The sequence below is a fragment of the Giraffa tippelskirchi genome, chromosome 4, assembly GCF_054371585.1.
Source record: "Giraffa tippelskirchi isolate mGirTip1 chromosome 4, T2T-mGirTip1v1.2.pri, whole genome shotgun sequence".
In the NCBI taxonomy this organism is placed as follows: Eukaryota; Metazoa; Chordata; class Mammalia; order Artiodactyla; family Giraffidae; genus Giraffa; species Giraffa tippelskirchi.
In genome coordinates this window covers 140,780,291-140,807,113 of record NC_137278.1, presented here as the reverse complement: position 1 = coordinate 140,807,113, position 26,823 = coordinate 140,780,291, and the positions used below count along the sequence as shown (strand labels likewise).

The window sequence follows — 26,823 nt, the reverse complement described above, 5'->3', positions numbered from 1 at the left end:
GTCTTTTTTTGAGAGGTTATTATTGCAATATTTTTCCTTCTAAAACATTGTTCCTACCAGGGGATATTTTGGAGTCTCCCTGCTCTATAGAATGAGATGTTCAACTTTTTTTTCCCCCTTACGAAATACTGCCATGTTACATTTAGGCAAAAAAAAAAAAAAGAAAAGAAAAGAAACTCGAAACAAAGTCTTCAAGATTTTTCTTTTTCTTATGATTTTTTTCCAAGTAATTATATGTATTTTTCTATTTAGCTTCATTCTTTACCGAAGTTCCTGCCTCTCTATCTAGGCACTCACTGCTCCTAATATTTTGGCCTGTCAAATCTCCCAGAGCAGATGGTCCCTTCAGGAAAGCCCTGGAAAGTACTGGGTGTCTGGTTCTGCCTGGTCCCTCCCTCCCTCTTGGGGTCTCAGATGACAAGTCAACAAACCAGTTTCCTCCTCTTAGGGGTCACGGATCCAGTGGCTGCAGGGTTTGGTTCCAGGGACTGCAGAGACCCTTGCGGTTGGGTCTAGCAGCAGCTACCCTGTTCCGCAGCCAGCCCTGGTCCTGGGAAGAGTAACATCCTGTTTGTCCAATCAGAGACACAGCTTTCTCTCTAGCGCCCGCCCCACTTTCCTTGCCGCTCCAATAACCGCTCTAAAAAGCCCGGCTTCTGCTGTCAAGTAGCTGGGGTGGGCTCGGCCGAGGCGAGGAGGGGCGCCGGGTGGGGAGATGCGCTCCCAGGTGTTTGCGGCGGAAGTGGGAAACCTGTAGGTTATGGTCCAGCTGTGCCGCGCTGAGGCGAGCAGGAGCAGGAAACAGGTAGGAGGCAGGACTTTCCCTTCTTTGCAGATAGAATAAAGAATGCGTATTTTCCTGCGGCTGTTGCCTCCCTTCCCTTTCCCCTTCCCCCAGCCCCGCCCCGCCCTCGTCACCCCCAGATCTCCTGCGGTCTCCGCAGCTCTCGTTGAGAAGGACGGCAGGAAGGGCTGGGTGGAGGGAGTGTCGTACCGGGAAGGAGGGGTGCGGACTGCGGGAGCCCGGGGTGACGGGCAGGGCAGGCTGCAGCGCCTTGGGAAAGGGGACCGAGCCCCCGTCTCCTCTCGTCAACTTTCCTCTCAGAGGCTGCGGCCGACACCGTTGGCGATGCGCCCAAGAGGTGCCAAGTCGACCCGGCAGGGGAGGGTCTGGGGGAGCAGGCATGTCAGCAGCCGGTAACCCAGGTCTTCCTAAACTGAGACCTCCTCACGCCTCCTCCCCACGCCTATCCGCACCCGCTCATTTCCTCTCTCCTACCTTGCCTCTAGACTAGCACAACCCTGAAAAACTGGGAATGGTTGCGCTGAGAGGAAAAGGGACTTTTTTTCTCCCTGGCCCTTGGGGAGTGGGGAGTTGGGGGGAAAAACCTGAAACTCGAGGGGCATTTTCCAATTAATTACGTCTCCATTGAGAAGACATCAGTCCTCTCCTATCTGCTGCAGACTTGCGGAGGGGAGAGGCAGGGAAAGCTTGGCCTCTTCTCTCCTAGCGTGGCGTTGTCTATCCTAGTTTCTAAAAGATGGATTTATCCTGCGGGATTCCCAGAGAGTTAAGCAATTGTGCCAGGATGGGATCCCAGGGGCTGCAAGGCAGCCTTCCTGGGTGACCACATCTGGGTAGTAGGTGTTGGCCCAGTGCCGGTTCCTGCTAGAGTCAGATTGCTGGAATCAGTAAGCAGAAGAATTGCAGAGAAATTGGACGCTGCATCACTCTCAGGGTCTGATGACAGCCTGCTGTGAAAATTACTCAAACATTTGGGTGATGGGAAGAAGGGAGAAGCTGTAACCTCTTCTTATTTATTCGTGACACATCCAGCATGGGCATTTGTACATATACTTGTGTGTGCATATCTCCAAGGTGGAGCTATATATAGCTCCTGCACACCCAGCCCTGTTTGCCTGCTGCTGAGCAGGCTGGCTTGGCCTTCTGAAGCAATCTGGAAACACTGAGTGGGAGGGGAAAGAGGGAATCAAATTCTCCATTGGGGGGAAAGCCAGAGAAGATGCACTCAGACTGAGGAAACCTTGCATGAAATAATATTTTTGTGTTGCCCATGAAGATCAATATTTCCAAATATTATTTTGAATACATTCTTGGAGTGCTAGTTGATCTTCATCCATTTCCCTGCATTTTTCAGCTTCACAGTGTAGCTTATCAGCCTGAAATGTAGCATACATATCAAATAAATATAAATCATATCTGGGATGCTTGTGCCTGTATGTTGATTGTTTGATGGTAAATTAATTTGGTAAGATGCAGTTGACAGTATTTGGGAATCTGGGGAAAATGATCCACCCATTTTATAGGATATAAAACTAAGGGACCTTTAGAACCTCAGAAGGTAATTTTGATATATTTTTTGTACAAATTTTACTTATAGATATGATTTTAAACTTGTGCTGCTGTTTTATATCATACCTATTTGCACTACATGGACTTTCTTTGCATTTATTTCCCCATTGCCTGGAATTTTTTAATTTTGGTGATAACCTTTCCATTTTCTTAGATGAGAAAACTAAGATTTTGAGGAGAGAAATAATTTGTTTAAAATCTTCCCCAAATCCACTATTTCAATCCTAACATTCAAAAACCTACTGTGAATTAATTGCATAGCAGTTTGCCATCAAATAGAATGCTTCAGTGTCCCATTGCTTTTGTTCCTGGTAACAAAACTTGATCAATATTGATATCACTAACAGTATAGGCCAAGGTTGGATGGGAGGGGATATTGGCGGGAGAATGGATGCGCGTATATGTGTAGCTGAGTCCCTTTGCTGTCCACCTGAAACTATCACAGCATTGTTAATTAGCTACACTCCAATATAAAATAAAGAGTTAAAGCAAAAACAGTATAGGCCGAGGTTATTCAGTTATTCAGACACTAAGTATCATTTTATTGGTTTAGTTATTTATTATTTGTATGTCTGATTTGTCTTCTAATTGGGCAGTATGTACTTTGTAGAAAAAGACCATAACCCATATTTGTGTATACATCAAGATGAACACAGTTCTAAGAAGGCTCAAAGATTCTTACTGAGGAAGTATCATCATAAGGAATTGTTTGGATGGATGCATCAGTGGTTTGGGGTAATCTACTAATTGATAGAAGGCTCTGTGTTGGGAACTAATTTTGGAAACTTCTTTGGCTCCATTATTCTCTCCATGGGGAGGAGTGAATGACATGAGGCATTTCTATATCCTTCCACAGAATGATTCTATTTTACAATAGAGGTTATGAAGGTGTACATGTTATTCTATAGATCCTCTGATATCTTCTTCTCCTGAGACAAAGTTGAAAAATAGATAATCCACATTTCTCCACACAAAACATGCCATCCCACATGCCTTATTAAAAAAGAAATCAACAAGGTCCATCCATTTCTAATGATAAATTGGTCATGGTCTGTGTCATATCTAGAACTTATCCTCTCTAAGTCATCAGTAAGTCCTTCCTCAAGTCCAGTCTTCATTTTTTTTTTTTAGTGGTGCATTCATTTTATTCACTTTTAATCTGCCATTTCTGCCATATTGTCCATCTCCTCCTTGAAATTGAGACAGTTGCTACTAGAAGAAGACATACTGTTTATAGTAATGATAATGTACTTAGAGAAAACAATTTTTTTTTTTGCTTTTTCACCATCAATAATCATCATCCTTAAACTGGCTTTTAGCAAAGGACACTGCACTTTTCTAGGCTTTTTTGATTTGTGATTAGTTTTTTTTTTTTTTTCTTTTGTCTACTTCCAGATGCCCATCATCCATTCAGTAATTAATTTATTTCATTTCTATTCTCAATCTAATTTGTATTTTTCTGTTTTCCTCAATACCAGTTTCATCTATCATTTCATGGCTCCATTAGTGCAGTTATCAAATATCCCTGTGTATAAATTTTTCTGCTTAAATCTGAGATGACAAATATTATTATTGATATAATATATTTTTAATGTTCCTTATTGATTCAACTCTGCTTTGAATCTTTCACTGTGCTTTTACTTTGTATCTTAAAGAGCACTGGCTTTGGAGCAAGAAAACGTGGGTTCAAATCCTTAGAAAAGGACATACCAGTTGTATGAACTTAGAAATATAGCAGGTGGAGGATGGGGCATTATTTCACTATGGTTGTCTGAATGACTTACTGTATAAAATTGTATTTGAAAGAATATTCATTTAGTATTAAATTTAAACATTAAATTATAGCTTTTTATAGTTATAAGGAAATACAGGCTCATTCAAAAAAATTGGAAATAAAAGTTCCATCATGCACAGAGATCTACTATCAACCTTCTAGTTTTATTTTTATGAATATGCATACGTATTTTAAATTTACAGATCTGAGTTTACAGTGAATATGCATTTTGGCATTCAGCTTTTTTCTAGCATAACAGCATACCATAAATATTCATTTATTTCATTTAATATTCTTACTAACTATGTTCTTTTATGGCTGCCAGTTTTTTTGTAACAAGGCCTTTAGATAGTTTCCAGTTTTTCACACTTGCGGAAATGAACATAGATACTCATTAGTCTTTACCTTTCAGATCATTTCTTTACTATAACTTTTAGATGTTATTGGATCAAATGTGTAAATATTTCCAGACTCATAATGCTAATAACCAAATTGCTCTTAGAAAAAAAAATTGTGCACAAATTGATACTCAGTTTAAACTGATTGGCAGTAATCAAATTAATACTTGGTATTATGGTTAAAACAACTGTGACTATTTTGTAGTCAAAATTATGTATCTAGTCATTCTTTGAGTTGTGTCTCTACGATTTTGAATGAGTTTGATGTATTTTCATTTCTCAAACCTTTATCTTCTCTTTGTATTTCTTTATTTGTGGATTTTACTTGACTATTTCTCTATTGGGGTATTCATAGTTTCTTCATATAGTAACAAATTTGTTATAAACTGTGAAATTTTTCCTCACCCTGGTGTTTTTTTCCCTGTCTTTTTTTATGTTGAACATACAGAAATTTGTAACGTTACTGTAGTTTAATCTATAAATGTATTTGCAGTGATATTTTTCATTGCTTTAAGCCCATAAAACTTTCTGCTACCTGCAAAGAATTGAATATAACAACATGCATTTGAGAGTGCTTTTGCTGAACTTTTTTCCTTCTTTGAAGTGGGATTTGGCTTATGTATATCATGTATCTCTGTGTGAAATGGCTCCTGGGGACGTATAAAATACTCTCACAGTCTACTGAGATCCCATTATTATTTATGTGGCTTTCCCATGAAGTGAATAGTACCTTAATTCTTTCTGAGCTACTGTTGTCCATTTCAAAAGTGCCACAGGGCAGAATGTACTATGGAAGATATTAATGACCAGGTTACTCAGCCAGAGAAGGGCACATTGTTTGCACAATTATCTGGATGACTCAGACACCAAATCTGCTTTTGCCAGGATTATCCAGATGGTCCTTAATTCACTGGATAATTGCTCACCCCATACTTGATTTTGATGATGTAGACTTGACTGTGTCATTGCTTTTCCTGCACTGTTTTGTTTGTTGCTATTCTCTAAGTGCTTAGGGTTTGTCACATTCATTTCTTTTCCTCAAAGGCATTTTCTAAGGTCCTTGAGAGCACACCGTTTAGAATTATTCAGAGCTTTGCTAGAGACCTAGCTCAGCCACTTACAAACTGTGTGATTCAGGGCAAGTTAATTTCTTTAAACCTTTATTTCCTGTGTAGGAAATGAGGATATTCTGAGGATGTTCAGAGTTCAGAGCCCCTACTTCAGTCCCACTCTCCTGTAGTCTTCTCAAACACATTCTCTGCACTACTATCAGTTATCTTTCTGAAACCAATCTCAACAGGGACCTCCTCTGCTGAAAAATTTTTGATAGCTTTTTCTTTCTCTTTCTTAAATAACAAGCTGCCTGAAGTTCTTTAATCTTTTTCTTAATTAAGGACCTAATGTCCTTTATTAAGTGGTCCTTGTTTACTTCTCTAAATTCATTTCCTCATAATTCCAGTTTCTTCCATCTCCAATCTTCCATAGTGCCAATCATACTAAACTTTTTGCATTTCCCCTTATTTATTATATTCTTTCTCAATTTTCCCAAACTCCACTTCCCCTCCATATTCTATTTTCTGCCAGACATTTTCTATCTCCTTGTCTTCCATGTAGTTGATCTGCCTCACCTCTTTAAGGCTCAGGTCAGCTGTCACCATCTTAAGGAAGACTTTCCAAAATTTCCAGGCTAAGTTTTAACTCTTATTAAGTGCATTCATAACAACCTGTGGGTATCCTAACCATAGCACTTACAATACTGTATTATAACTGACTGTTTACTTGCTTGTTACCCCTATTGTAAACCCTTGAGTGCCAGAGTCCAGCTCTGGCAGCCAGGGAATCACCCTGAAGGGATGAACGGGGTCGGAGAACGATGCAGCCTCTCACTCATTTTGACTGTATCTCAGCGGAGAAAATGATGCTGCATGTTTATTTTAAGCATCAGGTTTTCTTTTATACTTTTACAAAAGCATTAGGTCAGAGGTATGACATCTTCAGTTTCCCCTCACCCATATTTACTGTCTCCATAAATCATTGTTTTCCTTCAGAGTTCCCTCTTAAGCCTCCTTGTGATAACATTGTAACTCAAGTTTGTCTCTGGGCTGTATATCACATTCCTCAGTTTATTTCTTATCTCTCTAAATCCTGTTATCCCCTAGTAACTTAAGCTCATCATCTCCTAAAAAGGCTTTTAGCTATTAGTATCTCTAAAATACCTAGTTTCCATAAGCTATAGTAAAATATGCCAACACTAGAACATACCTTAAACTTTTAGCTTCTAACTATTCTTAATTATTCCTAACCCCTAAACTCAGCAAACTTCTTTTGCCATAAACATTCCCCTTACAGGCAGGTTTCAGATAACAATGTTTCCCATGGCCTCAAGCTGCAGCCTATGTGCCCATCCTGAAACATTCTTTGTAAAGATCCTTGAACAAATGTCAATAGTTAACTTTATGGGTTATAACATTCTTTCCAGCCAACTCAACCGGAGGAAGGAAAGGACAAGTCAGAATCACAAGACCTAACTCCTTCATCCCGGACCGTGCCTGCGGGATGAGGAGAGGGGGTTGGAGCCGTGCCTCCATTTTGTCAGTAATGCCTATCGCGGCTCCCGACACTTGAGGACAGGGCCAGTGCCTTATTCCTCTTTGGGCCCAGTGAAGACACTGATGTATATTTCTGAAGAAATGAATTTAAAGAAGGTTAAGACTAAGCACCTTTTAAGATGTCGGAAGATTACGGATTTATATCTCTACCTTGGATATAAGAAATAAAACTAGAAGCTATGTCAGTCTTCTTAACTTTTCAATGACTGCTGGGTTTATTGATTTTTATAGCAAGACAGATAAAAGAGAATCTTTTAATAAGTAATTTGTCAAGATAAGGCTTCCCTGATGGCTCAGTTGGTAAAGAATACACCTGCAATGCAGGAGACCCCGGTTTGATACCTGGGTTGGGAAGATCCGCTGGAGAAGGGATAGGTTACCCACTCCAGTATTCTTGGGCTTCCCTTGTGGCTCCTCTGGTAAAGAATCCACCTAAAATGCAGGAGACTTGGGTTCAATCCCTGGATTGGGAAGATCCCCTGGAGAAGGGAAAGGCTACCCACTCCAGCATTCTGGCCTAGAGAATTCCATGGACTCTATAGTCCATGGGGTCACAAAGAGTTGGACGTGACAGAGCAACTTTCACTCAATTACTTGTCAAGATAAGGCGTGCTTAGGACATTGAATAACTAACAAATGCTATCTCAGTACGTAATTTTTAATTCTCCATTTTAGAAGAAGGAATAAAGGTATAGTTACATGGATAATGTAGATATATAAGTTTAGCTGTGTTTGAACTAAATACTGGTGAATTGAATTCTCTTTCTCTTCATTTAATAAAAAGCCTTTGACTGGTATGGTCTCTGGAAGTTTGAAAAAAGCATCAGTTCAGTTTAGTTCAGTTGCTCAGTCATGTCTGACTCTTCGTGACCCCATGGGCTGCAGCACACCAGGCTTGCTTGTCCATCAGCAACTCCCGGAGCTTATTCAAACTCATGTCCATTGAGTTGATGATGCCATCCAACCATCTCATCCTCTGTTATCCCCTTCCCCTCCTGCTTTCAGTCTTTCCCAGCATCAGGGTCTTTTCTGGTGAGTCAGTTCTTCTCATCAGGTGGCCAAAGTATTGGAGTTTCAGCTTCAGCATCAATCCTTCCAATGAATATTCAGAACTGATTTCTTTAGGATAGACTAGTTGGATCTCCTTGCAGTCCAAGGGACTCGCAAGAGTCTTCTCCAACACCACAGTCCAAAAGCATCAATTCTTTGGCACTCAGCTTTCTTTATAGTCCAACTCTCATATCCATACATGACTACTGAAAAAACCATACCTTTGGCTAGACAGACCTTTGTTGGCAAAGTAATGTCTCTGCTTTTTAATATGCTGTCTAGATTGATCATAGCTTCCCTTTCCAGGAGCAAGCATCTTTTAATTTCATGACTGCAGTAACCATCTGCAGTGATTTTGAAGCCCCCCAAAAATAAAGTCTCTCACCGTTTCCATTGTTTCTCAATCTATTTGTCATGAAGTGATGGGACAGGATGCCATGATCTTAGTTTTCTGAATGTTGAGCCTTAAGCCAAATTTTTCACTCTCCTTTTTCACTTTCATCAAGAAGCTCTTTAGTTCTTCTTCACTTTCTGCCAAGGGTGGCGTCATCTGCATATCTGAAGTTATTGATATTTCTCCCAGCAATCTTAATTTCAGCTTGTGCTTAATCCAGTCCAACATTTCGCATGATGTACTCTGCATATAAGTTAAATAAACACGGTGACAATATACAGCCTTGACATACTCCTTTCCCAATTAGTAACCAGTCTATTTTTCCATGTCCAGTTCTAACTGTTGCTTTGTGACCTGCATACAGATTTCTCAAGAGGCAGGTCAGGTGGTCTGGTATTCCTGTCTCTTGAAAAATTTTCCAAAGTTTTTTGTGATCCACACAGTCAACAGTTAAAGTCTTTGGTGTAGTCAATGAAGCAGAAGTAGATGTTTTTCTGGAACTCTCTTGCCTTTTTGATGATCCAACAGATGTTGGCAATTTGATCTCCGGTCCTCTGCCTTTTTTAAAACCAGCTTGAACATCTGGAAGTTCAGGTTTAAGCCTGTCTTGGAGAATTTTGGCATTACTTTGCTAGCGTGTGAGATGAGTGCAATTGTGCAGTGGTTTGAGCATTTTTTTTTTTTTTTTTGGCATTGCCTTTCTTTGGGATTGGACTTCCCTGGTGGCTCAGAGGTTAAAGCATCTGCCTCCAATGCGGGAGACCTGGGTTCGATCCCTGGGTCGGGAAGATCCCCTGGAGAAGGAAATGGCAAACCACTCCTGTATTCTTGCCTGGAGAATACCATGGACGGAGGAGCCTGGCAGGCTACAGTCCACGGGGTCGCAAAGAGTCGGACACGACTGAGCGACTTTCCTTTCCTTCCTTTCCTTTCTTTGGGATTGGGATGAAAACTTACCTTTGCCAGTCCTGTGGCCACTGGTGAGGTTTCCAAATTTGCTGGTATTTTGAGTGCAGTACTTTCACAGCGTCATCTTTTAGGATTTGAAATATCTCAACTGGAATTCCATCACCTCCACCTACTTTGTTCATAGAGATGCTTCCTAAGGCCCACTTGACTTAGCATTCCAGGATGTCTGGCTCTAGGTTGGTGATAACACAATCGTGATTATCTGGGTCGTGAAGATCTTTTTTGTATCGTTCTTCTGTGTATTCTTGCCACCTCTTCTTAATATTCTGCTTCTGTTATGTCTGTACCATTTTTGTCCTTTATTGTGCCTATCTTTTCATGAAATGTTCCCTTGGTGTCTCTAATTTTCTTGAAGAGCTGACTTCTATTTTTTTTCCTCAATTTCTTTACATGGATCACTGAGGAAGGCTTTCTTCTCTCTCCTTGCTATTCTTTGGAACTCTATATTCAAATGGGTATATCTTTCCTTTTCTCCTTTGTCTTTCAAATCTCTTCTTTTCACAGCTATTTGTAGGCCTCCTCAGGCAATCATTTTGTCTTTTTGCATTTCTTTTCCTTGGTGATGGTCTTGACCCCTGCCTCCTGACAATGTCACAAACCTTTGTCCACAGTTCCTCAGGCACTCTGTCTATCAGATCTAATCCCTTGAATCTATTTGTCCCTTCCACTGTATATCATAAGGGATTTGATTTAGGTCATACCTAAATGGTCTGGTGATTTTCCCTACTTTCTTCAATTTAAGTCTGAATTTGGCAATAAGGAGTCATGGTCTGTGCCACAGTCAGCTGCCGGTCTTGTTTTTGCTGACTGTATAGAACTTCTCCATCTTTGGCTGCAAAGAATATAATCAATCTGATTTTGGTATTGACCACCTGGTGATGTCCACGTGTAGAGTCTTCTCTTGTGTTGTTGCTATGATCAGTGCATTCTCTTGGCAAAGCTCTGTTAACCTTTGACTTGCTTCATTTTGTATTCCAAGGCCAAATTTGCCTGTTACTCCAGGTATCTCTTGACTTCCTACTTTTGCATTCCAGTCCCCTATAATGAAGAGGACATCTTTTTTGGGTGTTAGTTCTAGAAGGTCTTGTAGGTCTTCATAGAACCATTCAACTCCAACTTCTTCAGCATTACTGGGTGGGGCACAGACTTGGATTACTCTGATATTGAATGGTTTGCCTTGGAAACAGAGATCAATCTGTTGTTTTTGAGATTGCATCCAAGGACTGCATTTTGGACTCTTGTTGACTGTGATGGCTACTCCATTTCTTCTAAGGGATTCTTTCCCACAGTAGTATATATAATGGTCATCTGAGTTAAATTCACCCATTCCAGTCCATTTTAGTTCACTGAATCCTAAAATGTCAGTGTTCACTCTTGCCATCTCCTGTTTGACCACTTCCAATTTGCCTTGATTCATCGACCTAACATTCCAGGTTCCTATGCAATATTGCTCTTTACAGCATTGGACTTGATTTCCATCACCTCTCACATCCACAATTGGGTGTTGTTTTTGCGTTGGCTCTCTCTGTTTATTCTTTCTGGAGTTATTTCTCCACTGATTTCCAGTAGCATGTTGGGCACCTACCGACCTGAACGACTTCACTATCACTTTTCACTTTCATGCTTTGGAGAAGGAAATGGCAACCCCCTCCCGTGTTCTTGCCTGGAGAATCCCAGTGATGGAGGAGCCTGGTAGGCTGCCATCTATGGGGTCGCACAGAGTCGGACACGACTGAAGCAACTTAGCAGCAGCAGCAGCAAGAGAAAAAATATTGTATATTTGAGGTGTTTATTTTGCAACATTATTGGGCAATACCTAATTGATATAACGATATTCCTTGATTTTCATGAAGCCATTTTCTTTTTTTTTCTTTTGTTTTTAAGCCTCATAAACTTTCATAACCTCTGTAGTCTTTTCTTCCAGAGGCTTCTGCCCTAAAACCATTACCTCAATTTGAATACACTACTGCAAGATCTTATTTCCAATGATGGTTTTGATTGCTATCTATATGCTGATAACTTCTAAATCATTAGCTTCAATTTGGCCTATACATTGGACCCATCTTGTGAAAAATGCATTGGATATCTTCACTTGGTGATTTCATAAGCACACTAAACTCCATTTTCTGAACACAATGCTTTTGCTCCACAATATATTTCATACTGAACCTCAGAGGGAATCAGATTAAAACAGTTATGTACTATCAACATTACAAAAATTAGTATAGAGGTTATGAGTCATTGCATTTTTGCTTTATGCCTTTAGATATATTATCTGACTTCTTACAACATCTCTTGGGTTGTATATTATTATCCCTTCAGATGAGGGACATGAAGCCCAATTAAATAAAATAACCTAAGATCAATAGCTAGTATAGAACTGAAGCAGTTCAAATGCAAATCTGTTTGATCCGAGTGGCTGCGTGTGCTTAATCACTCAGTCATGTCATACTCTTTGCAACCCCATGAACTGTAGCCTGCCAGGCTCCTCTGTTTATGGGGATTCTCCAGGAAAGAATACTGGAGTGGGTTGCCATTCCCTCCTCCAGGGGAGCTTCCCAACCTAGGGATCAAATCCAGGTCTCCCACATTGCAGGCAGATTCTTTACCATCTGAGCCACCAGGGAAGCCCAAGAATACTGGAGTAGGTAGCTTCTCCCTTTTCCAGGGAGGCTTCCTGACCCAGGAATTGAACCAGGGTCTCCTACACTGCAGGCAGATTCTTCAACAGCTGAGCTACCAGGGAAGCCCAGTGGCTGCATACTGTGGGCCTACTTATATAATTTTATGGGCTGCTTGTTTAAAATCTAAATTTAAGGACCAGACTCTCCTTTTCAAGGTGTTGTACTGAATATACGTATTATCTATTGAACAATAACTGTCTCTGTTTCCTCAAAAGGATTTTTTTTTGCTATCTATCTTCCATACAAATGACCCCCATTACTGCTGTTGTGTCTTTGTTCATGCTATTTATTGCAAGTAATGATAGTTGCTTCCACATATATATCCAAATTCTCTCCTTCTCAGATGCACTTCATTTAGAGCTTAGGGCTTTAAGAGATTCTCAAACTATTTCTAAAGACAGTGGCAATTTCTTAAACACCTATAGTATTTTTTTTTTCTAATCATATCAACTAAAATTTATTGAAAATTACTTTTAAGGCACTGATCTTAATTTAAGGAAGCTTTGGTTAGTTATTAAGGTCTCTGTCTTACTCATTTATTAGAACTAAAGTATGTGAAAAGTAGGATAGAGTTACTCAATAATTTCTATTTCTTTGTGTTAATAATTTCTGGATTCTTTGACATATTTTAGATAAGTTTTTTTAAATTAATTAATTTATTTTATTGAAGGATAATTGTTTTACAGAATTTTGTTGTTTTCCATCAAACCTTAACATCAGCCATGGGTATACATATATCCTCTCCCTTTTGAACCTCCCTCCTATCTCCCTCCCCATCCCACCCCTCTAGGTTGATACAGAGCCCCTGTATGAGTTTCCTGAGACATACAGCAAACTCCCATTGACTATCTATTTTACATATGGTAATGCAAGTTTCCTTGTTACTCTTTCCATACATCTCATCCTCTCCTCCCCTCTCCCCATGTCCATAAGTTTATTCTCTATGTCTGTTTCTCCACTGGTGCCCTGTAAATAAATTCTTCAGTACAATTTTTCTAGATTCTGTATATATGCATTACAATATGATGTTTATCTTTCTCTTTCTGACTTACTTCATTTTGTATAATAGGTTCAAGTCTCATCCACCTCATTAGAATTGACTCAAACGTGTTCCTCTTATGGCTGAATAATATTCCATTTTATATGTGTACCACAACTTCTTTATCCATTCATCTGTCAATGGGCATCTAGGTGGGCATCTAAGTTGCTTCCATGTTCTAGCTATTGTAAATAGTGCTGCAATGAACAATGGGATACATGTATCTTTTTCAATTTTGGTTTCCTCAGGGTATATGCATAGGAGTGGGATTGCTGGGTCATATGGTAGTTTTATTCCTAGTTTTTTAAGGAATTGCCATACCGTCTTCCATAATGGTTGTATCAATTTCCATTCCTACCAACAGTGCAAGAGCATTCCCTTTTCTCCACACCCTCTCCAGCATATATTGTTTGTAGACTTTTTGATGATGGCCATTCTGACCAGTGTGAGTTGATATCTCATTGTAGTTTTCATTTGCATTTCTCTAATACTGAGCGATGTTGAGCATCTCTTCATGTGTTTATTAGCCATCTGTATGTCTTCTTTGGAGAAATGTCTTTTTAGGTATTTTTCCCACTTTTTGATTAGATTGTTTGTTTTTCTGGCATTTTGGAAATTAATTTTGTATATTATATTTTAGAAATTAATCCTTTGTCAGTTGTTTCATTTGCTATTATTTTCTTCCATTCTGAGGGTTGTCTTTTCACCTTGCTTATAGTTTTCTTTGCTGTGCAAAAGCTGTTAAGTTTAATCAGGTCCCACTTGTTTACTTTTGTTTTTATTTCCTTTACTCTAGGAGGTGGGTCATAGAGGATCTTGCTTTGATTTATGTCATCAAATGTTCTGTCTATGTTTTCCTCTAAGAGTTTTATAGTTTCTGGTCTTAAATTTAGGTCTTTAATCCATTTTGAGTTTATCTTTGTGTATGATGCTAGGAAGTGTGCTGATTTCTTTCTTTTACATATAGCTGTCCAGTTTTCCCAGCACCAATTTATTGAAGAGGCTGTCTTTGCCCTACTGTCTATTATTGCATCCTTTGTCAAAAATAGGGTACCCATAGGTGCATGGGCTTATTTCTGGGCTTTCTATCTTATTCCATTGGTCTATATTTCTGTTTTTGTGCCAGTACCATACTGTCTTGATAACTGTAGCTTTGTAGTATAATCTGAAGTCAGGAAGGTTGATTCTTCCAGCTCAATTCTTCTTTCTCAAGACTGCTTTGGCTATTCAGGGTCTTTTGTGTTTCCATATGAATTGTGAAAATTTTTGTTCTAGTCCTGTGAAAAATGCCATTGGTAATTTCATAGAGATCACATTGAACCTGTAGATTGCATTTGGTAGTATAGTCATTTTCACAATATTGATTCTTCCTACTCAGGAACATGGAATATCTCTCCATCTGTTTCTGTTTCTATTGTCTTTGATTTCTTTCATTAGTGTCTTATAATTTTCTATGTACAGTTCTTATAGTCTCCTTAGGTAAGTTTATTCCTAGATATTTAATTCTTTTTGTTGCAATGGTGAGTGGGACTGATTCCTTAATTTCTGTTTCTGATTATTCATTGTTAGTGTATAGAAATGCAAGTAATTTCTGTGTATTGATATTCTGTCCTGCAACTTTGCTAAATTCACTAATTAGCTCCAGTAATTTTCTGATACTAGGTAAGTTTTTCTATGAAATCTTTTGCTAAATTTTTATGAAATGGCTTAACAGATGTAAATTTTTTAGCATAGTTTCTCACAAAAGAAGCATTTGATAGTAGAAATTCTGGGGAGGTCATGCTGAAGATATTATGCTTTTCAGGTTCTACCATGTTAACAAAAAAGTATTATGAAGGCGGAGAAGAAAATTATTATTCAGGGAGAATACTGAGTAACTCTCAATATACATAATAAAATAAGGGAAAAAGTAAGCAAAATGTCTAACCAAAAATGCTTCTGTTTTGTTACCTTACCAACCATTGAAAAGTAAATTTATGTGTCTTTCCCATATTTAGTCCTTTGGTTTAAACTATATTAAATGGCAGCATCATACTGTTTTTTTTTCCTGATATTTTCAAATTATACTCTGCTCTACTTCCCCCTGCTAAGAGACACTAGATGAGGTCAAATGCCCTTCCTGGGTAGTAATTGGAATTCTTCTGATTCTCTTTCTCCTTGACTACCTAGATGGTAAGAGATGGCTTGATTAATTATGTCCTCATTCTATTCTATTGTTAGAATTTGGAGTACTAACTAAAAAAATTTCAGGCTTGACCACCAGTGAAGTCGCTCAGTTGTGCCCGACTCTTTGCAATCCCACGGACTGTAGCCTACCAGGCTCATCCATCCATGGAATTTTCCAGGCAAGAGTACTGGAGTCGGTTGCCATTTCCTTCTCCAGGGGATCTTCCCGACCCAGGGATCGAACCCAGGTCTCCTGCATTGCAGGCAGATGCCTTACCATCTGAGCCACCAGGGAAGCCACCAGGCTTGACCACATATGAATATAAATCTAAAATCAATAAAAAAGTTTAAAATTGTTAAATTTTTTATTGAATTATCCATATAATAGCCCTTCTCTCATTGTAAGAATAATGGAGAGTTGACTTAAGCATCTTGTTTGTTTGAAAATTCTCCATCAATAGGCACATTAAAGATTTTCAGCATTTCAAATACTATATGTTCATTTTAACCATTAGCAAACCCAAGAAGTTTATGCAGTTTTGGCGCTAATAAAAAAATGGAACAGACTTCAGAGAGTCTCAGTGTGGGTCATTTCTGGAGTTAATAGTTTAGGAAGTAGCAATTGTAAAATTTTATTTAGGGTGTCACATATTACTGAATTTAACCACTTCCGTCTGTCCATTATTAAAATGTTGATCATTAATGATGCTATTATATCCATCTTTATTAGAAGGTGAAAAGATATAGTAGCGTATGTAATTGCTGATTCTTTATTATTAGGATGCTCTCCTCTATTTTGTGTGTGTGTGTGCATGCACACGTGCATGTGCTCAGTCGTGTCTGACTCTTTGCGACCCCGTGGACTGTAGCCTGTCAGGCTCCTCTGTCCACGGAATTTTCCAGGCAAGAATACTGGAGTAAGTTGCCATTCCTACTCCAAGGCTCTTCCCAACAAGGGATTGAACCCATGCCTTTTGTGTCTCCTGCATTGGCAGGCAGATTCTTTACCACCGTGCTACCTGGGAAGCCCCTCATCTCTGTATCTTCTCATAAATAAATGTTGCTGGATAATGTTATATATTATATGTTTTAAGAAATGACACTTTGAATTACCTTTCCTGAGAACTTTTCAATTCTACAATTTATTCAGTTCTGAGCTGGTGACCTTATAAGGTATAATTTGTCAGGAACTCCAATATAAATGGTCTCATAAACACATTATAAAGGCATTCAAACAACCAAAATGTAAGGTTTAATTTCAGTGAGCTAAAAATGCATGTATCATATTAATATTCTGCAGTTTGTGCAACTTTTGAATTTTTATACACTCTAGTTCCCAAGAAATTGACTTTTTCAGAACCTGCTGAAATGGAATATGACTTTAATATTAAATTTTATGTTCTGTATTCAATCCACTCACTCAAAAATGGACTGCAAGTGTTTTGTTTCTCATAAAAAGATAAATATTGATCCTTTCAAATCAGAACCTCAAGTCCTCATGGTCATTCTGCAGCTGACTGAAGAAATTCCCTCTACATGGAAATTATTTTGTAAGCATTTTTATGGAACAAAGGAAAAATAGATGTAGAAAGGAATGAGAATACGATATATAACACCATAGATTATGAGCTGAATTTTATTTGCTTTAGATATCCTCTAAGCCTATGATTCTGAAGCATGAAAATAAGTATCACTGGAAAAGCTTGTTAAAACTGATATTCTCAAAGCTTCTGATTCAGTAGTCTGAAGTGAGGCCTGATCATTTGTATTTTAACAAGCTCTCAGGTGATGCTCATGCTGCCTTCTCAAGAATCACTCTGGGTATTGCTCTAATTACCTTTGGTACCAATCCTTTGTTAACTGGTAACACTTGCTTTCAGAAAATGATAATCACACCAACAGTATTAGCTAATGGAAGAAAATAACAAAACAGCTTAGTTAATTATATAGGATGATGCTGAGTTAGCAGGATTCTTTGCCTTGATTTAACATTACCCACACATTTTTTCCCTTGCTATCAAAAAATAGAAAAAGTAATATTTTATGGCCTGGTTTGATAATTCTCATGTTGGAGAAAATATTTATATTCCTGTTGCTTTTGAGAAATAAGTCTGTTGTGGTCTCAAGTGGGAGATTGGTCATTGGAACCTAGGGTGAAGAGGCTCCAATGTCCATTCTTCTTCCTTTCCTTGCATGTTTACGAGATGCCTCTCTCTTTCTTTCTTCACTTTCTCCCTCCCTCCTTGCTTCCTTTATTCCTTCCCCTCTCTCTCTCCCTTTATTTGTCCTTCTTTTTTAAAACTACAAATCTAAATATCCTGGAATAAGAAATGAACTCTAACAAATGCTGAAAGGTAGCACCCTATGAGAAGCAATGTATCCTTTAGAATATATGCCCAATACATATGGTAACAGCTTTGCTTATAGTATCTTGCTCTTGAGTGTGGGTAAATATGTATGTCTGGAGATAGGAACACTATCCACATTTCCCATGCACGTCTGGAACTCATAGGCTTAACCTGCAGTGCAAAGGGCATTCAAAGGTAGGCAGATAGTCTAGCTACAAAATAATTACTGCTGTAATTATGGTTGAAACCAACTATGATCTATTCCCATGGTTATACGGACAATAAATCAATAAAGGTTATTTACTAAACTAAAATAAAAAAAAAATCATTAAACTTAACTAAAATGAATGTCATGCTACTTTTCCTGTAAAGAGCTTAGAACAATATCTGTCATATAGTATGGTCACTATTAATATATCCTTTTATGTGTTGACTTTCCAACTTAAAAATGTTTTCTTGCTGTAAGTTCTGGAATAAGATCTTTAACATCAACTAGTCATGTAAATTAATATTTAAAATGAATGATTTCTGCTCATCAGCTGAGTGTCAACATTAGTAAACATAAAATCATCTTCAAATATACTTCATTTCTTCTACTCAAGTCAATTCTGTTGTTTCCTTAAGGGAGCATTATAACTTCACAAGAAAATAATTTCATAGCTCGCTGTAAAAAATATGGCTTTGTTTTTCTTGCATTGGTTTAGGTTGAAATTTAGTATTAAAATCACCATTGGATAAAATCACTCCTGTAAGCACAGTGTACCTAGTAATTGGAGGTAGCTCTTTAGTATTTCTTAAGCAAAACAAGGGCCTCTTGTAAGTAACTGTATTTATGAATTTTTATAAAATTAGATATTTCATACTTAGGTCTATATTATTCATTCTTTAATCAGGTTTAAAGACACTAAGTAAAATGGAATTTCTTTGGGTATATATATTATCTATAGGCTTCCCAGGTGGCTCAGTGATAAAGAATCCACTTGTCAAAGCAGGAGATGTGGGTTCAATCCCTGGGTGGGAAAGTTCCCCTGGAGAAGGAAATGGCAACCCACTCCAGTGTTGTTTTCTGGGAAATCCCATGGATAGAGAAGCCCGGCAAGCTATAGTCCATGGAGTTGCACTAGAGTCAGACACGACTTAGTGACTAAATGACAACAATAAATATTTTATCTGTCAGGAAGACAGATTCTAAATTTTTTATTGACTGGCTTTTAAGTGCAGTAGATTATGGTTTAATTTTTTCTCTGTTTTAAAAATTACGTTTTTGTGTAAAATTCAGCCTTTATAATGTTTCTTTTATTCCATCTGATGGATATCTCTTTTTAAAGCAATGTATATTCTCATTTGAAACCAAGAACTAGCTGGATAGATTTAAAGGTGGTCCTCAGTGTTGTGAAAGGTTTTTCAGTGCCTTCTCTGGTAAGGAAACTGGAACTTTCCAGTCAACACTAGGAGTTGGCTTTAATGAATTCAGGCCTGTCTATAGAGCCCAACAAACAAAAAGTTGACTTTAATGAATTCAGGCCTCTGGGGAAGGGGCTGAAGTGCCCTATCCCTCCACAGCATGCTGGAGCAGTGTGATTGCACAGAGTACTTACGTGGCACTATGAGGCAGAGATTATCCCTGCTTTACAGATGAAGAAACTGAGGCCACTAAAGATTACATGTTTAGAGCTACAAGTCACAAGTGGCATTTAGACTCAGATCTGATTAACTTTGTACCTATCTTTCAAAGTTTTCCCAGGCTTTGCTGTTCTTTTTATCTGAACCGACTGGCTTGTGTATTTCTAGGCCCTGGTTACCCATCTGATAAAAATTTGGCATTTCTTTCCATCAAAGAGTATTTTACAAAGGTGCCCTTAGGAAGAAAGTTTCATTGAGTTTTATTTTCTTTCATGGTGTGGGGGGTTAAATCTTTTAAGAGATGCTTTTTGAAATCGCCATTATCTGATTATCTGAATGTTACTATAGTTCAAAACTTTCTAAACATTGAACAATTAAAGTTAATTATAAAGTTATTTGTCCTTTGAGGATAGAAGTGTTGTTCATTCAGCTGGAAATAATGTACTCAAGATGGAAAATTTAGCAGTTGCTGATTTATCACATGAGATAATGCATATTTATGGATATTCTTTTGTAATAATAGAGCATGCTAAATAAATCAGTAATATATGAACACAATGGGGAGATAAAATAATAGTCACTTTGATTTAAAATTGAGGCTAGTTATATTTTCAGAGTATAGTATTTAAAGAAGCTTTATATATAGACCCAATCATTTAGCCACCACAAAATTCCTTTAGTCCAAAAATTTGCTATATAATTTCTAAGCTATTTTATAAGCAACTTCCAAGTAGCAGACCTTCTTAACCTGATCATCTGGCAAATAAAATACAGATACTAAATATATCAGCTAAAAGAAAGGAAGCAGTAACTTTTATGAAAGAGCATTTGACTTTGAATCAGGACCAGAAACTTAACTGTATTTCATGTGGAATTGTAGAACTCACCTTATCTCACTATGCTTTGAGGTCAAGAAAATAAATCATTCTTATTTGCTTAATGTAGTCTTTCATGCTTCAGAGGAAGTATATAATACACTAGTTATGTAACTGCAGAGACTCTTAGGCAGCAAAGTAAGTATTTACCATGTGTTAGCATCATGCTAGGGCTTCCCTGGTAGCTCAGCTGGTAAAGAATCTTTCTGCAATGCAGGAGACTCTGGTTCTATTCCTGGGTTTGTAAGATGCCCTGGAGAAAGGATAGGCTACATATTCTAGTATTCTTGGGGTTCCCTGGTGGTTCAGATGGTAAAGAATCCACCTACAACGTGGGGAACTGGGTTCAGTCCCTGAATGGGGAAGATCCCCTGGAGGAGGGCATGGCATCACACTCCAGTAATCTTGCCTGGAGAATCGCCATGGACAGAGGAGCCTGGCAGGCTATTGTCCATGGGGTCAAAAAGAGTCGGACACAACTGAACGACTAAGTACAGCACAGCACAGCATCCTGCTAAAGTTAAAAAGAGTAGAATTCTATTAAAAGATCTGCCTTGCTGGTCCTGATGCTGACATTCAGCTATGTGCTTAAACTAATCTGCTTATGATTCTACTCTCTATATTCTTTACTCAAGTTTATCTCTAAAGAATGTCGAAGTCAAAAAAGAGAGTTCAAAGGAAGATACTTATCAGCAGTAATTTGATCTTTTAAGAGGATGAGATAGTTGGATGACATCACCGACTCGATGGACACGAGTTTGAGCAAGTTCCAGCGGCAGGTAGTGGACAGGGAAGCCTGGTGTGCTGCAGTCCATGGGATCGCAAAGAGTTGGACATGACTGAGTGACTGAACTGAACTTATTTTTTAAGTTCTAGCTGTTTCATTGTCTTTCAAAGATTTAATTCAGAGTATGTTTCAGTACTATAGATAGATGTCAGTCTAAGTAATAGATACCCATCTCAAAGGTTTTGTGTGTGTGCCTCTGTGTGTGTATGCATGCAAGAGTATAGAGCAGTATAAAAATATTATGACACACAGTCAAGTGACATTTAGTTTGTATGGCTGTTTTGTGTTTTTGAAAATTGAATTTTATTTGAAATGCCAAGGGTAATATGGTTGCCAGATAAATGAATCCTGTTACAAATCCCTTTGAAAAATTAGCTATAATCAAGTAGTTTTTTATGTAATTCAACATTTTTTAAAATAATCTTGTCAGATTATTTAAGCTGAAGACCAGCTGTGATTGTTGTGTCAAATATAAAACCAGGAAAATACATTTTTGCCTTTTGAGAGAACTTTATTAGTTGATCCTCTTTCTTCTCTTTCCAAACACCAAGCATCACAGTTCATCAAGATGTCCTCATTTATCAGAATTAAGATAATGATGCCCACATAAATAATGCAATGCTTTGTATCTCAGTTCTCCTTGAGCATCTCTAATGCTCAACATTTCACTTTTCCCATCACATCCCTTGCCCCAAAAAGTCAATGAGATAAGCTACATAGGTGATGGCCATAAAAGCACTCAGGACCAGCTCCTGTTTTGTCTCTTATGTTTCTCTCTTATTTTCACTCTCTTAAGATCTCTTATGGATCTTTTTTCTAAGTTTTAAAAGTCTTTATGTTATGTAAAGAACTCTAAAATATCTTATTTTCATTGACAAAGAGAAATGCCAATTTGACTTTGGTACTCAGTTCTAGTTCTTAATGTACCCTCTGTAATTTATTCTCAAAGGAGGCTGATTGCTATTGAGGCATGTTACATAAATTTGAGCTGTTTGGAGCAACAGACTTCTCCATCAACTAATAAGTACCTCATGGTTGGGCTACACACAGTACCAAAAAAAAAAATGCAGGTCAACATTTCCTTTCTTATAATCCTATAATTCAAAAAAGCTTGAGACATACAGCATTGGTGATAAGACCTGCTTTTGACCTGAACTTATTTGGTAGCAAATCTGTTCTGAAATGATCTGAGACAATTTCTGTCTTATTTATTCTATCTGAAGTGAATATGCACAATTTTTCATAAAGAAATATTGATATTTTTGATTACATGTTACTATGCCAGACAGATACATGGTGGTGGTGGTGTAGTTGCTAAGTTGTGTTTAACACTTGCAAACCCATGGACTGTAGCCCCCCAGGCTCCTGTGTCCAAGACAGATATATACTCTTCCAAAATTCTAAAAACTCCAGAAATATTTTAATTCAAAACATATCTGTTCCCATGAAATTTGGATGTCATCAGATGGTCATGGACGTCATCATATGGTCAATGCCAAAATAAAATTGATTATATTCTTTGCAACCAAAGATGGAAAAGCTATATACAGTCAGCAAAAATAAGACCAGGAGCTGACTGTGGCTCAGATCATGAACTTCTGATTGTAAAATTCAGACTTAAATTGAAGAAAGTAGAAAAAACCACTAGAGTGCTCAGGTATAACCTAAATCAAATCCTTTATGATTATACAGTGGAAGTGACAAATAGATTCAAGGGATTAGATTTAATAGATAGAATGCCTGAAAAACTATGGACACAGGTTGATAACACTGTATAGGAGATGGTGGCCAAAACTATCCCCAAGAAAGAAATGTGAAAAGTCAAAATGGCTGTCTGAGGAGGCCTTAAAAATAGCTGAGAAAAGAAGAGAAGCAAAAGGCAAAGGAGAAAAGGAAAGATATGCCCATCTGAATGCATAGTTCCAAAGAATAGCAAGGAGAGATAAGAAAGCCTTCCTCAGTGAGCAGTGCAAAGACATAGAGGAAAACAGTAGAATGGGAAAGACTAGAGAGCTCTTCAAGAAAATTAGAGATACCAAGGGAGAATTTCATGCAAAGATGGGCACAATAAAGGACAGAAATGGTATGGACCTGACAGAATCAGGAGATATTAAGAAGAGGTGGTAGGAATACAGAGAAGAAGTATACAAAAAATATCTTAATGACACAGATAACCACGATGGTTTGATCACTCACCTAGAGCCAGACATACTGAAGTGTGAAGTCATGTGGGCCTTAGGAACCATCACTATGAACAAAGTTAGTGGAGGTGATGGAATTCTAGCTGAGCTATTTCAAATCCTAAAAGATGATGCTGTGAAAGTGCTGCACTCAATATGCTAGTGAATTTGGAAACCTCACCATTGGCCACAGGTCTGAAAAAGGTCAGTTTTCATTCCAATCCCAAAGAAAGACAATGACAAAAAAATATCAGACTACCGCACAGATACTTTCATCTCACATGCTAGCAAAGTAATGCTCAAAATTCTCTGAGTTAGGCTTCAACAGTACATGAACCCAAAACTTCCAAATGTTCAAGCTGGATTTAGAAAAGGCAGAGAAACCAGAGATCAAATTGCCAACATCCGTTGGATCATAGAAAAAGCAAGAAAATTCCAGAAAAGCATCTACTTCTGCTTTATTGACTATGCTAAACCCTTTGACTGTATGGATCACAACAAACTGTGGAAAATTCTTCAAGAGATGGGAATACCAGACCACCTAACCTACCTCCTGAGAAATCTGTATGCAGGTCAAAAAGCAACAGTTAGAACTGGACATGGAACAACAGACTGGTTGTAAATTGGGAAAGCAGCACGTCAAGGCTATATATTGTCACCTCGCTTATGGAACTTAAATGCAGTGTATGTCATGCGAAATGTCAGACTAGATGAAGCACAAGCTGGAATCAAGATTTCCGGGAGAAATATCAATAAATCTAATATGTAAATGACACCACTGTTATGGCAGAAAGTGAAGAGGAACTAAGTGAAAGTGAAAGTGAAAGAGGAGAGTGAAAAAGCTGGCTTAAAACTCAAAATTCAAAAATGAAGATCATGTAATCACGTCCTATCACTTCATGGCAAAGAGATGGATAAACAATGGAAACAGTGACAGACTTTATCTTCTTGGGCTCTAAAACCACTGCAGATGGTGACTGCAGCCAATGAATTAAAAGATGCTTGCTCCTTGGAAGAAAAACTATGACAAACCTACATGCATATTAAAAAGCAGAGACATTGCCGAAAAAACTCTGTATAGTCAAAGTTATGGTTTTTCCAGTAGTCATGTATGGATGTGAAGAGTTGGAGTATAAAGAAAGCTGAGAGCTGAAGAATTGATGCTTTTGAACTGTGGTGTAGGAGACGACTCCTGAGAGTCCCTTGGACTGCAAGGAGATCAAACCACTGGGAAAGACTCTGATGCTGGGCATGATTGAAGGCAGGAGGAGAAGGGGATAACAGAGGATGAGATGGTTGGATGGCATCACTGATTTGATGGATATGAGTTTGAGCAAGTTCCAGGTGTTGGTGATAGACAGAAAAGCCTGGCATGCTGCATTCCATGGGGTTTCAACGAGTTGTACATGACTGATCGACTGAACTGAAAATAATAATAACAGCAGCTACCACATAGAATTGTGGGAGGATTGCATCAGGTGGTGCATATATTGGAAGATGCCTGACACCTAAGAAGCACACTTATGCTGCTTATTATGAAGTTATTTTTGCCCAGGCCCAGTGACTAAAGTTATTCTTATGCTATGTAATTCTATATAATTCATTCTTAGCCACTTAAGAGAGTTGTTTTCATTGCATGTTAGATTTTCCTTCTATAGGATAATTTTTTCATAATCTTTTTAAGATTTCACTGATAAAGCAATTATCTAATGAAGAAGCCATCTTCACATGCTATTAACTCATGTTTATTACTGGAAGTGCTCAGCTGACTCACATGTGACTCACATAAAGCAGAGGAAATTGGAACTACAAAATGTTTTGTCTCATGAAATACTTGATGTGTTGTTTACTCTTGATGAGTCAAATTTTATAGCTAAGCCATTAAATACACTCATAAGGTGATCATATCCTTTGTCTTGTAAGAATCTCATTGAAATAAGCAATAATAAGCTACAAAATTGCAGTTTCGGTGGTAAATATGGCAAGGGATGATATTCATAATAGACACTTTGATATGTCTTTGCTAGATGTAGTGAAATCTTACTAGAATGAAGGAACTACTAACATGACCAAGAAGCCCTGTATGTGTTAGAAAAGACTCACCAAAAAAGGAAAGTGGAAGAGATGAGAGTGGGACCATATTGTGATTTTCATGAACCCCAGGCACTTCTACCTTTATGGGCCTCTTTCTCCATAAAAAATATTTACAAATTATATTTTTCAACCACTTAATATAAAGATAAATATAATACAAACTGATTTATTCTTATATATTTATTAATATTATATCTGTTTTTTCTTCTACTAGAGTAAAATTAAAGTTAAAACATTTTTGTGAACTCCTAAAAGTAACATCGGAGAAGGCAACGGCACCCCACTCCAGTACTCTTGCCTGGAAAACCCCATGGATGGAGGAGCCTGGTAGGCTGCAGTCCATGGGGTCGCTAAGAGTCGGACACGACTGAGCGACTTCACTTTCACTTTTCCCTTTCATGCACTGGAGAAGGAAATGGCAACCCACTCCAGTATTCTTGCCTGGAGAATCCCAGGGACGGCGGAGCCTGGTGGCTGACGTCTATGGGGTCGCACAGAGTCGGACACGACTGAAGCGACTTAGCAGCAGCAGCAGCAGCAAAAGTAACATGGACCATAGGCATTGTACCTGCTGTACCTCTCTCATGGTTAAATGCTATCCTCGATGCTGATAGAAATGCACCAATCCTTTTTGTTAAAAGCCAAACATCAATGCAACACACTGATTTCTACAAGAAGATTTAACTGGCATAAAATAGGGGTGTGACCCAGCCAACTAATGTTCTTTCAATAAAGAAAAATAAAACTCATCTTCAAATTAGACTAGCACATCCTGTCCAGACTTCCTCCAGTTCGAGGAGGAAAAGTTCCTCAGTTTCTTTCCACTATCATCCCAGGCTCCTGGATCTCTTGTTAGCATAATGAAAGTAACATGATTGAAAACTACTCCCTTACCCTTTCATTTGTACTGGAAAGATTTGGAAATAGATCCTCAAGGTTTTTTTTTTGCAGAACCTGTCTCAATGTTCAGTATTTAAAAGGCACACTCTTCTCTGTGAGCACAACAAACAAAACACTCTGATTCAAAAGACAGTGACATTTGAAATGAAGATAGAGTATTGTGCATTTGTTACTACAACACAGTAGAAAATTTTAGAATATGTTAGGTTGACTTACAAATTAAATTTTGATTTTAATCAAAGAAATAAATCAAACCATTGCAGTTTACAGTGGCGCAAAATCATAATGAGAGAATGATCTGAAATAAGAAAATCTGCATGGAATGTAAAACACAATTGTCAAATTAAAACTTGAATAAAAATAGAGACTACTGATGGCATTTCACAAAATCAGTAATGTAAATGACATATTTAAGAAATTCTCCCAGAACTTGGAAAAAGTATGAGGCCAAAGTAACAAAAGACAAAAGAAGTGTGACCAAAATATCTTAAAGTTCCCGTCAGCTTGACTAACTTTTGAGAGGCTTTTCCTGACTATAGGTCTCTCTGATTTCCTTTTC

At 38.1% G+C, this 26,823-nt stretch overlaps 1 protein-coding gene across 2 annotated transcripts in view; it reads left to right on the top strand.

The window, feature by feature from the left end:
* The first annotated feature begins 619 nt into the window (after positions 1–619).
* Positions 620–26,823, top strand: part of CNTN1 (contactin 1) — a 364,639-nt gene continuing 338,435 nt past the window's right edge. Inside the window, exon 1 of one of the 2 annotated variants that reach the window (XM_081587322.1) lies at positions 620–805. The gene's annotated coding sequence lies outside the window, so the exon portion shown is untranslated. The remainder of the gene's footprint in view (positions 806–26,823) is intronic. The other variant, XM_081587323.1, reaches the window with a different exon arrangement.